Genomic DNA, 13834 nt, shown 5'->3' with positions numbered 1-13834 from the left:
ATTTTTATGTATCTAATTTTTTTATGATTATATCGTATTTTTATTATACCAGTACACCGATACATTCAGGTTGCAGCCACACTATCCTAAAAACGGCGTAACGGCGTAACGGCGTAACGACCTTGAATCGATTTCCAGTTATTCTATTGGCTGAAATTTTTGACAGATGAATTTGACAGATAAAATTTCTGACAGATGAATGTTTCAGCCAATAGAATTACTGGAAATCTATTCAAGGTCATTACGCCGTTACGCCGATACGCCGTTTTTAGGATAGTGTGGCTGCACCCTCAGAATCGAATATCGATATTTAATAAGATCGATCTTTGGTTACCGATTTTTTTCTGGATCGATCTTGTTATGTCCGATCTTGAATCGATTCAAAATATCGATTTATTTTATTTTTGCGACATCCCTAATATACACACAACGTATACACCAGTGCATACTGATGTAACTGCCATAGGTAACTGCCTTCAGGCTTCATCAGTACCAGGTGGATGACACTTCTTATGGGAGAACTGGCAATGGTTGAAAACTTGGCTACAAGCGATTTTCTAGGAATCTTCCTTACCGATAAATTATTGACAAGAGTGACAGATTAAACCTTGAAGCCCCGTTCTCAGAACTGCGACTGTCGCCAGCGACACGTCAAGAGGACCAATGAGATTTGTACAAAATTCAAACAGCTGTCAATTTTAAATTTAGTACAGCTCCCATTGGTCGTTTGAAGTGTCAATCAGTGTCGCTGTCGACACGACGCAGTTCTGAGAACGGGGCTTGAGGTTCTTTCAGTATTACCACAGAATATCTAGCTACGCAACAGAAAAATACTTGAAATCTTGAAATGAAAGAGCTAAAATTGCGCAAATAAAATACTAGATGGCGCGACTATATCAAAATCAGAATATAATTGGAAATTTTGAACTTTCGGTTTTACATCGACGGCACGTCGACGGCCTTGAAGCTCGCCGAAATATGCACAGTTGCCAGATTCAAAAAGACCTTTAATGGGGGATGCCCATTCTTTTTCTGGTTATAATAGTTTCTTTCTCTTCTTCTTTTCTTGTCGGACACACTTATGTTAATTATTCGTTTGGCTTTTAAAATAGTTTTAAGTATATTCAAAAAATACATTTTTAATATACACTACCTTATATTATTAACTAAGAAAATACCTTTAATTACCTTTAAAAATATACAGGGCGATTGATAGTAATATTTATTAATGCTGGAACGTTAGTAATGAAATATAAGTTTAATAATAATGGAAATAATTTATTAAAATGCAGTGGCACACAACAAATCTTTATAAAGAAACGCAAGTATACCAAATTTGGGCCCAATCGAAATCCAGGAAATGATATCATAATATTGTACTCCACTCGATATGCTTCAAGGTACCATAATATTGCAATGTCACCGAAGATCCGTAGTATATCAAGTTTAAGCCCAATCGATCGCCAGGAAATGATATCGTAATATGGTACTACATTATGGTACCTCTTGATATGTTTCACGGTACCATAATATTGCAATGTCATCAAACATAGGCAAGTATATATCAAATACGAGCCCAATCGAACGTCAGGAAGTGGTATCATAATGTAGTACTATAGAAGGTACCACTTTATATGCTCCATGGTACCATAATATTACAATGTCACCGAAGATACGTAGAATACCAACTTTAAGCCCAATCGAACGCCATATACGTAATATGGTACCACTTGATATGGTTCATGGTATCATAATATTGCAATGTCATCAAAAATACGAAATTATATGTCAAATATGAGTTCAATCGAACGTCAGGAAGTGGTATCATAATATGGTACGATAGAACCCCAGTAGCACATCAACATTGGTAAAATAATATATTTATATATTGGCCCAATAAAGAAAAGGCGAGATTTTTTTTAATGGTAAAATATAGCATTCATATATTTATCCTTTGTTAAAAATCGATATTGATCCAATTTGGATATTTAATATTTATCCTATATTTGCTATATTTATAGACATAATGTGTTTTTTCAATAATGGTCCAACATAATTTACATATATTTTTCCATTTTGTTTCGCAAATCTTGGACCAATATTTAGTCTGTACATTGAATCTATGTACATACCACATAATCAAGATTCGGAATAGGAAACTCCCTGGAAACTTTTTATTGTCACTTGATATCAAAATATCAAGATAGTTCGAAAAGTCAATGCATTTTATGCAAGTTATTGTATGTTTTATATATACAGTGGAACATTATTTTCGAATGAGAATGATATATATTATATAATATGTTTTAAAAATAAAAGAAATATAAAAAAAAATCTGGCACTTCTTTGTAACCAATATGTTGTATAGATTCGGGAAGTAAATATTAGGGAAAGATTCAATAAAACGTTACATCAATAAAAACAATATATTGCTATATAAAATAAAATAATGAAAAATAAGCTGTTATCCTGATAATAAATAAAAAAACGAAAAATATTTTTCTGTTTCAAAATAACTGTATATATTGGGCATTTCTGTTTTACGTCTTCCTTCCCTGTCTGCTGCTCCTGTCAAATACAAAGATATGGATTTGTTAATACCTGCATCCGTGGCGCCTGGAAAACGAACAGCTTCTATGAAACACAAAGCAAAATTTTGTTAATTGGAATTTATTACCAAAACAATTTAAAATTTATACTTATAATAGCCTTACATGACAACTTCTGAAATGATAATTTTCCCTTCTTTCCTGATCCAGAATAGAGCATTGCTACATCTCTGGCAAACAGTTTTTTCATTAATAAAAAAACAGATTTGTGGGTATTGTCCCCTCCACAAAGGTATAATCGTTGAGCCTAAAATAAACAATTTGATAAGCTTTACATTTTGTTTCTCATACGAGTATAATCTGCAAATAATTATTATTACCAAAAGTTCAATATTTTTTTCATCTTCTAAATGCTGCTCTATAGATTCTAGTAAAGCCTGGTTCTCAATTGGTAGTTGAAAAGGTTCTTCACTAGAACTTAATATTAATCTGTTTTTTTCATATCCTGTATTTCCCAATTCAACTTTTTTATTTCTTTTAAGATCAATCTCTCAGAAGCTAAAAATATACATCAAACGCCCAAGTTATCTTGGTTCAAGTAGGTATTTCTACAAAATATAAGTGATCTTCATCAATATATGTTACCTGTTAAAGCTACTGACGGCTCAAAGGGACTTGCGTCTAATTCCCTGTGACCATTGTTCAAAACCGATGGTGATTCAGCCATACAACGTACTTTATGTTTTATGATACTTAAATTTTCTTTAAATAAAGATTTCATTTTGATTGGAGTAAAATCTCTTTTTTGTAGTTCAGTGATAATGTATTAAATATGTTTAGGTTAGGACGTTTTAAATTATGTAAATAATTATTTACATCTAATATGGTCTAAATATTAAATAATCAAATGTAAAAACGTGAAATATCTAGGAAACCAATAGGTTCACCATACTTGGAACCGCGCGATTTTAAAATGCTCCAGAACTTTGCTAACTCGATTCTATATTTAGCCAATATTGGCCCAACGTTTCCATTTACCTATGTAAAAATATGAAAAATATTGACATTAATTAAACATCAGGTTTATTTCAACAGTTTTCACAATTCAAGTGAGAATTAATAGGATACGGCTATTATTTTAGGTTTTTATTTACTTCTAAATTGTCTGGTAGTTGAGTAAATGTTTAGGTTAGGATGCCTCTTACAGGAAATATCTACTAGTCTACATTTAAAAGTTGTTGAAATAAAGTACTTACCAGTTCACCTTTACTTAAAATGATCCAAATTACACTGCACACAAATAGATAAATCACAAATTATTTACTTGATATTAATTTTAAGGCATGTATCATGATTTTGAGATGCAAAGAACACAACAAATTATAAAATAAGGCGGGCGGGCGCGCGCGCGGCGTCATCAATGAATGCGTCATAGGGAAGAAGAGTGGGGATGCAACAGGAACCCGTTTTATGACGTTGTGGCTATCCAGACCAGATTTATTTATTGCTTTTCGTTTATTTGGCACTCACCACTGGCGTTACAGAATTTCTGCAGGGTATACTGATTAGTTAACACTCAATTGCAAGTCAAAAATATTACACAAATTATGAATTATTGGAATGACAATAGTAAATTGCAATTATATTAAAAAAAACAATGAATTATTAAACTATAAAAGAATAATGTCGTAAACTAACATGACATGAAAATTAAAATAATTATGCATTATTTAAATATTGGTACGTTATTGTGAAAATATAGAATTATAATAAAGGAAAAAGTTTTATTGCCAATCAACTACCAATATTGGCTAAAAATCGGCAATATTGGGCCAGCTTACAATTTTTACCATACATATCCTAAATATTGTGCCAATATCTTGTGCTATTGGGGAAGGTACCACTTTATATGCATCATAGTTCTATCATATTACAATGTCACCGAAGATACGTAGTCTACCAAGTTTAGCCCAATCGAACGCCATGTACGTAATATGGTGCTATATTATGGTACCACTTGATATAGTTCATGGTATCATAATATTGCAATATGTCATCAAAAATACGAAATTATATATCAAATCTGAGCTCGATCGAACGTTAAGAAGTGGTATCATAATATGGTACTATCTGGATGGTACCACTTTACATGCATCATAGCACCATCATATTACAATTACAATGTTACCGAATATACGTAGTATACCAAGTTTAAGCCCAATCGAACGCCATGTATGTAGTATGGTACTATATTATGGTACCATTTGATATGCTTCATGGTACCATAATATTACAATATCATCAAAAATACAGAAGTATATATCAAATATGGGCCCAATCGAACATCAGGGAGTGGTAACATAATATGGTACTATAGAAGGTACCACTTTATAGGCTCCATGGTACCACAAAATTACAATGTCACCGAAGATACGTAGTATACCAAGTTTAAGCCCTATATCGACCGCCATGTATCTAATATGGTACTATATTATGGTATGGTACCACTTGATATGCTTCATGGCTTCTTGGTACCATAATATTGCAATGTCATCAAAAATTAGCAAGTATATATCAAATACGAGCTCAATCAAATGTCAGGAATTGGTATCATAATGTAGTACTATAGAAGGTACCACTTTATATGCTCCATGGTACCATAATATTACAGTGTTACTAAAGATAAGTAGAATACCAAGTTTAAGCTCAATCGAAGGCCATGTATCGTAATATGGTACTATATTATAGTATACTATTTCCCATATATAATGACAGCGATCTTCATTTCATAGCCATCGCTAACGCTGTTTTTCCCCGATCATGCGGTATAAAGTATGAACACAATTAATTGAACGTCAGGAAGTGGTATCATAATAGTAGAACAATACTTATTACATTGTCGCCGAATTACAATCAAAATTCAGGATTCAATTACAATCAAACGTCAGGAACTGATTGTAATTCAGCTCGTAAGATTTAACCCCAACTAACATGGCAAGTTAAATACTTAAACCTGACTTACACGTTTGAAAAAAGAGCACTGATCTATTTTAATATGTTAAAATGATGTAGCAAATTTGAAGGTAGGCTTTATCAGGAAGTATTACAATATGAATTACACAATGGCAACACTGCACAAAATTCTTTTAAATTTCGTTTGTAGAAAACTATTTTCTTTTAAATTTATCGCCCTCTATTATGTAGTAGCGAAACTACCGCATCAAAATATCTGAATTGGAGACAGGCGCTAAAAGCCTGTCTCCTTTTGATACCTACTTTGAATAAGAAGACTAAGGAAGGAGCATAATGCTATCCATGTATTCATGCATGGTGGGCGGAAAAGCCACCATAAAAGCTCTCTAGGGTGGGGATCCTTGACAGTTCTGTTTGACGATTCATTTGACACATTTGAATTTGATTTGAAATTTTGTGGATTTGTCAGTCTTTATGAAGCTTATTTTATGTTATTTATTATTTATTCTACTACTGATAGTTGTATAAAGGTAGTAAATCTAGATGGAAATTGTGGCAGAACTTAAATTAACAGTGACACTATCGCGATTTATCGAAAAAGACTCTAAAATATTGGTTGTGTAGCGTGCGGTAGATCTCGGCAAAAATTGAGTGAAATAATGGAACAAATTTTCGCTAGTAAGTGACTATATAATATACATACGTGTAGTAAACCGATCATTTATGAAATTCACTTAAATTAACTAAATTATATATTTTTCTTGCATTTTAGCTTTTATTTATTACTTGTCAAAGATTAGATGTCAAAGAATCTAGATACGTTAATTTGACTTACCTGCTTCAGTAGCGTATCGGATGTTTGTGTTAATAAATACTTATTATAACTTATCTATTTTGATTAGAATTATATATTTTTATAACAATTTTAATAACTACCAACATTTATTCACAACGTAAAATAAAACAACAAATTATTGAGTCTACCCCACGTCTACCCTACATCATAGTTTTACATTTTTTAAATAAAATTAGGACGACACTGATAAACCGGATTTTAAGTCGGCCATATTTGAGGCCCATCGCGGTGTAGGTACCTAAGATTTTTGATATGCTCCTTCCTTAGTCTTCTTATTCAAAGGATACCTGGGGTGCAACTTTGTTCATGTTTCAAAGCGATAGCAAAGTAATTTGTAGCTTGTGGCACTATGTTCAGTAGCAACATCGATTTGTAGCGATATTCTGATTTCTCGCTTTGTGGCGAGGCGACAGTCTAGACACGTGTGCAAGAGTGTGATAGTGATACCATATTTCGCAGCATTTGAGCGACACTAGTTTTGCAATGAACATAGTATCGATCTGGTTTCGACATCGCTTCTTAACGATCGGTTGCTAACTTGAACAAAGTCGCACCCCTGCAATTTTATACATGTAACGCTTTGAATAAGAAGACTAAGGAAGGAGCATATCAAAAATCTTAGGTACACCGCGATGGACCTCAAATATGGCCGACTTAAAATCCGGTTTATCAGTGTCGTCCTAATTTTATTTATTAGTCTTCTTATTCAAAGATGTAACGAGGCTTCTGTTGCGTAGCTAGATATTCTGTGGTATTACCCTTGTTTATTAATCAAGGGTATTACAGTTCATCTCTTTTTCTTTCTAAAGTGTGCGTTGAAAGGAGACAAAAACAATTATTGGTGACCCATAATTTGTTATTCGAACACCACTTTTCTTCTTGTCGGGTCGCTAACCGCTGACGTTGACTAGTCGCCATTTTATTTCTTTTGTTTACACGCTGCATTTTGCTTTGCAAATTTAATACATAAATTATTTAGGCAAATATAGGTTTTTGGCAGAGAAATAGAAGGGATAGAGAATGAGCGTCAACATGCGCAGAAGGTCTAATCAAGTTGGGCGCCATATTCCAGGTCTTCGTGTCATTTTGTATATAGGTGGTAATCAGTAAGTAATCAAATATCAATTTGCTGTTTTCAACCATACGGGGGGCAATTTAAATTTAGTGAAATTCTATCATTATGGTTAGTTAACATTAATATGATTTATTTAATTATCAGTTTCAAAACTGCGTACAATATTGGTATATAATACACTAAATATACGAATATTCTGACAAAAGACGCTACGGACAGATGACCTTTTCGTCGTTAAACACTCGAAATGATATTAAATAAGTATTTACAATATTTCATGTTTACTTGTACTGAATTACGCGTTTCAATTTAGAATTTTTGCAAATTTGGTAAAAATTGTTCTAAACGACTTTTGTTCAAGTTGTATATTCATAAAAAACATTTGGTTCATAATTATTTTTGATGATTACCTACCTTGTATTTTTAATATAAACCTAGAAAAAATATGTTTTTGTTTTATTTCTTTTATTCGTCCCTTCAAATTGTGTTTCAAAAACTGTTACATAACATGTCCTCTAACAAATATTTTCATAATACATAAACATCATCGATTTTATTAAGGGTATTATTATTAGTATTTATCCTGGTTTTTGTCGACAATAAAAACTCAATCTTGTAATAGAACATCAATTTTATATTTCGTAAAATTATTTTGATACAAATTAAATTCAAGTCATTAATATATTGATAAACAACCCAAATTATTCCTAAATATTTTATTATAAAAAAAACTGTTACCGGTAAGTTTGTAAAACACATTATGGTTTGTCGTAATACTAGAAAAAATCATTTATTTTTTGCACAAAAGAAGCTTGTCGATCCTTATTTGTCCATAACAAAATTCTGTATGTACAACATACATATACCTAATTTATTTTTAAGAAAATTAGATTATATGATCTCAGAATTTTAAGAAATTTTTTTTAAGATAAAATAGTTTCTTCTCAACTGTAATATTGTCAACTATGGCCTGTATTTTATCTATTTAAAAACATGGGATTGACAATCCCCTTACTAAAATAATACTGGAAGGTACCGATTAAGTTTCATTGCATCAAATACCTTTGCTATAAATCCTGGCTCACAATTTAAGGCCATTGCAAAATGCTTTTGAACTTCATCATAGATTTTACAAGAATAAAAGTGTAATATTGAAACAAAGTAACATTGTAAGCTTCATGACTAATAGTCTCATTTTTAACACTCTTTAAATATCATCTCGTTAACAATTATGAATATTATATGATTTTTCTCAGTGATTTGTGGTACAGATACAAATTAATATATGCCCCATAACAGTTTTTAAATAAGAAACTTCTGCCTACAGATTTAATTTTCTTATTGGCATAATACTCTTTCTTCCTATATAAATCTTGCCATTTTTTCAGTCCAATGTTCCTTGTTTTTACAGTTGTAGGAATACTAAAAATGTTGACTATAGAACTTGATACTATGTTTGAAAAAGCCTTCATACCTGTAACTGTGCATAAATCTAATTAACTGAATTCTTCTCCTCTTGACACTCTGAACCCTGCTGCTGCTAATGTTAGAAATATTTAGCACAAAACTACAACTACCTACTTACAACAAACTTTACAATAAAAATGTTAAATTTTCGCTGTTCGATTAAAATACCCTATCTTATGTTTTCTTTTCCTCCAAATAATCTTCTTGTCAAGTAAGGACCAATCTTATTTGACATATTTCTGGTACACTTGAACTTGTGCTTTCATGGACACTATAAGAGTGCACTGTTTTACAGAAGCACGAACATTGATTCCAAGTATCTTCTTCCTTCACACGTTATAAAAACATCCTCTTTAAATGGCCACATCATACACTTATTTTTGACCATGCCCAATTACAATCACGATTTTTACAAATCGCCTTTAGGAAAACTAAAAATAAACAGTTTTGGATCATCTGTAAACACGATTATGTTGTATAAACTTACACATGAAAACTAATCATTTTTCCCGGCGTATTAGCTTTCTTAGAATGACTATGACAATATACAACAAGCCTTTTTGAATTAGCGTTTAGAATAATTGAGATAATAATAAATTTTAACTAGATAACCACGATAACCACACAAACGAAAAAAAAACAAAACAAACAGATGTCAATTAAAGAGGGGAAGTGACAGCGAGACCTGGAAGATGTCTGCCATCTTGTCGTCGACAAAAATTTGGATGCGCACTCGTCGAAGCTCATTCTCCCACTTCCATATCTCTGGTTTTTGGGTAAAGGTGTGGATCCGGTGGCTGACCTTGAAGCCCATATTTGCTGCATTTGATCATCGATACTACGCAAGCGCACATCGTCGATGTTGCCAAATTGCAGTTTATTTTGGAATTATTTCTAGATGAAAATTTTTTTTGAGTGTTAATCAATAATAATACAAATTCTATAATTAATTATAGGTAAAGGTGTGGATCCGGTGGCTGACCTTGAAGCCCATATTTGCTGCATTTGATCATCGATACTACGCAAGCGCATATCGTCAATGTTGCCAAATTGCAGTTTATTTTCGCATGATTTGCAATTGAAATTTTTTTTTGAGTGTTAATCAATAATAATACAAATTCTATAATTAATTTTATAATTTCAGATTTATCTTGATATCCAAAATTAGGGAATGATATATAAAATTGTAATAATAATAACATTTATTTATATATTTACATTAGAATTAAAAATTATCATTTACGGATTTTTTCGTAATGGTTTTAAACTTATTAGAATTATTTTATTTCTTTCAAGTTATTTAATTTCTAGTTATTTACAGGCAACAATAGTTTTGATTATATATATTGAAGTACTACCACGGTACTACCATGACGAGTCTTATAGAACAATACACGTCAATGGGAGATAGAGGTAACATTTTACCTATAATGTTACTAATATAATATACTTTGATTATAATGTTTGTGTCATAATTTCTTAAAAATATCAAGTTAGTGGATTAATAGCAATTTTAGACATATATTTTATCGAAAAGTGTGTTGATAAGACTAAAATAAGCTTTATGTTTTATCTTTTTCTCTGAGATGGTTTGCGTCGTAGAATACATTACAGTATTTAATATCGTCTACTTTGATATTCTTTTCTTAATTTAGTGTAATTTTTTGTTTCCTATAATGTCAAATCTTGACAATATGGTGAAGGTTGTGTTTTGATTTTTGATCTTATTAGTTTTATACCTGTGTTTATACAAGACCAAATTAAGACTTAGTTTGTGATTTATATTAAGATCTTTCTTATAATATTTGTTATGTCTTAATCTTAATACTATATTATGCTTTGTCTGAAAAATAAATGTTAAAATATCTTAATTTTGCATATCCTATTCCATCCTTCCATTAGGAAAAATATGGTTTATAAATCATATTATGCTAAGAAAATCACATAAATTAGGTGTAAGAATAGAGAAATCTTAAGGTAGCAGAAAAATTAATGCAATATATGTATAAGCAGAATTAAACAAGGTAACTGTTAATGTTGCTGCAGCTGATTCTACAATTTTAATTACGGAGGCTAAAAGGCCTTTTAAGGCCTCCGTAGTTCCGTAGTTTTGATGGAATGTTAAAAAATCCTATTATGAACATGACATGGAGCTACAGCATTTAAAAATTAAAAAAAAAGAAAAAACTTGGACACGTCCCTTTTAATTTCCCGAATTTTTAATAAAGCACTTTTTAAACGTAGCATATAACAATCTAGAGCAATCAGATTAATTATAGGAATCTAGAGTTTTATTTCTATTTAATTTTATTGACTATGAAAATACATAATAAGCGTTCACCTGTTGTGCGAAATATTTAAATAATAATATAAATAATATACCTCGTACTATGATTGAAAAAAATAGCGTCAGCGATGACTATGAAAATAAATGAAGATCGCTGCCATTTTATATGGGAAATGTCCTCAATCGTCATTTCCAAGCCAACTGGACGCCGTTTTTTCAATCATATGCGCGGTATATATTGACACAAAAACACTGAAAAGCACATATTTGTTTTCTACTGAAAATAATTCCAAAATAACTTGCAATCTGGCAACATCGAATATGTGCGCATGTGTAGTGTCTGTGACTATATGCAGCAAAAACTCGTTTCAAGGTCAGCCACCTGATCCACACCATTAAAGCCCCGTTCTCAGAACTGCGTCGTGTCGACAGCGACACTGATTGACACTTCAAACGACCAATGGGAGCTGTACTAAATTTAAAATTGACAGCTGTTTGAATTTTATACAAATCTGATTGGTTCTTTTGTCGTGTCGCTGGCGACAGTCGCAGTTCTGAGAACGTGGCTTTACCGGTTTTTGATTAAAACTCCTCGGGATAAAGGTGTGGATCCGGTGGCTGACCTTGAAGCCCATATTTGCTGCATTTGATCATCGATACTACGCAAGCGCACATCGTCGATGTTGCCAAATTGCAGTTAATTTTCGAATTATTTCCAGTTGAAATTTTTTTTTGAGTGTTAATAATAAATACAAATTCTAAAATTAATTTTATAATTTCAGATTTATCTTGATATCCAAATTTAAGGTAAGAAAGATAATGAAGATTGTGAAATGAAAGTATTATGAATATATAAAATTGTAATAATAATAACATTTATTTAGGCAATGGTGTGGATCCGGTGGCTGACCTTGAAACGAGTTTTTGCTGCATATAGTCACAGACACTACGCATGTGCACATCTTCGATGTTGCCAGATTGCAAGTTATTTTGGAATTATTTTCAGTAGAAAACAAATATGTGCTTTTCAGTGTTTTTTTGTCAATATACCTATACCGCGCATATGATCGAAAAAACGGCGTCTAGTTGGCTTGGAAATGACGATTGAGGACATTTCCCATATAAAATGACAGCGATCATTGCTGACGCTATTTTTTTCAATCATAGTACGAGGTATATTATTTATATTATTATTTTAATATTTTGCACAACAGGTGAATGCTTATTATGTATTTTCATAGTCAATAAAATTAAATAGTAATAAAACTCTAGATTCCTATAATTAATCTGATTGCTCTAGATTATTATATGCTACGTTTAAAAAGTGCTTTATTAAAAATTCGGGAAATTAAAAGGGACGTGTCCAAGTTTTTTCTTTTTTTTTAATTTTTAAATGCTGTAGCTCCATGTCATGTTCATAATAGGATTTTTTAACATTCCATCAAAACTACGGAACTACGGAGGCCTTAAAAGGCCTTTTAGCCTCCGTAATTAAAATTGTAGAATCAGCTGCAGCAACATTAACAGTTACCTTGTTTAATTCTGCTTATACATATATTGCATTAATTTTTCTGCTACCTTAAGATTTCTCTATTCTTACACCTAATTTATGTGATTTTCTTAGCATAATATGATTTATAAACCATATTTTTCCTAATGGAAGGATGGAATAGGATATGCAAAATTAAGATATTTTAACATTTATTTTCCAGACAAAGCTTAATATAGTATTAAGATTAAGACATAACAAATATTATAAGAAAGATCTTAATATAAATCACAAACTAACTAAGTCTTAATTTGGTTTTGTATAAACACAGGTATAAAACTAATAAGATCAAAACTCAACCTTCACCATATTGTCAAGATTCGGCATTATAGGAAACAAGAAATTACAGTAAATTAAGAAAATAATATCAAAGTACACGATATTAAATACTGTAATGTATTTTACGATACAAACCATCTCCCTTCTAAAGAGAAAAAGATAAAACATAAAGCTTATTTTAGTCTTATCACCACACTCTTCGATAAAATATATGTCTAAAATTGCTAGTAATCCACTAACTTGATATTTTTAAGAAATGATGATACAAACATTATAATCAAAGTATATTATATTAGTAACATTATAAGTAAAATGTTACCTCTATCTCCCATTGACGTGTATTGTTCTATAAGACTCGTCATGGTAGTACTTCAATACCTCACTACATATAATCAAAACTATTGTTGCCTGTAAATAACTAGAAATTAAATAACTTGAAAGAAATAAAATAATTCTAATAAATTTAAAACCATTAAGAAAAAATCCGTAAATGATAGTTTTTAATTCTAATGTAAATATAATATATAAATAAATGTTATTATTATTACAATTTTATATATTCATACTTTTATTTCACAATCTTCATTGTCCTACTTACCTTAATTTTTGATATCAAGATAAATCTGAAATTATAAAATTAATTATAGATTTTGTATTATTAAAACATTTGTTTTTAACTAAAAATAATTCGAAAATAACAAATACGTTTAAAATAATCATAGACTTAAAATAAAATATAGACTGAGCATCTCATTCATAAATAGCTGGAACATGCGGTCAGACACTGTCTTGTTATTGT

At 31.0% G+C, this 13834-nt stretch overlaps 1 long non-coding RNA gene across 3 annotated transcripts; it reads right to left on the bottom strand.

Moving 5' to 3' along the window:
• Window positions 1-2544: 2544 nt before the first annotated feature.
• Window positions 2545-3436, bottom strand: LOC115884303. 3 transcript variants are annotated; one of them, XR_004050542.1, is made up of 3 exons: window positions 2930-3436; window positions 2700-2856; window positions 2545-2634 (listed from the first exon to the last, which is right to left on the bottom strand). It is a non-coding gene; the product is annotated as an uncharacterized LOC115884303 (long non-coding RNA). The 3 variants fall into 3 exon arrangements; XR_004050541.1 differs by having other exon boundaries at window positions 2715-2856; window positions 2930-3434; XR_004050543.1 differs by having other exon boundaries at window positions 2545-2616; window positions 2715-2856; window positions 2930-3434.
• Between the last annotated feature and the right edge of the window lie 10398 nt (window positions 3437-13834).

The sequence above is a fragment of the Sitophilus oryzae genome, unplaced genomic scaffold (assembly GCF_002938485.1).
Source record: "Sitophilus oryzae breed Bouriz unplaced genomic scaffold, Soryzae_2.0 scaffold_111_pilon_pilon, whole genome shotgun sequence".
NCBI classification, from domain to species: domain Eukaryota; kingdom Metazoa; phylum Arthropoda; class Insecta; order Coleoptera; family Curculionidae; genus Sitophilus; species Sitophilus oryzae.
This window is presented reverse-complemented; position numbering and strand designations above follow the sequence as displayed.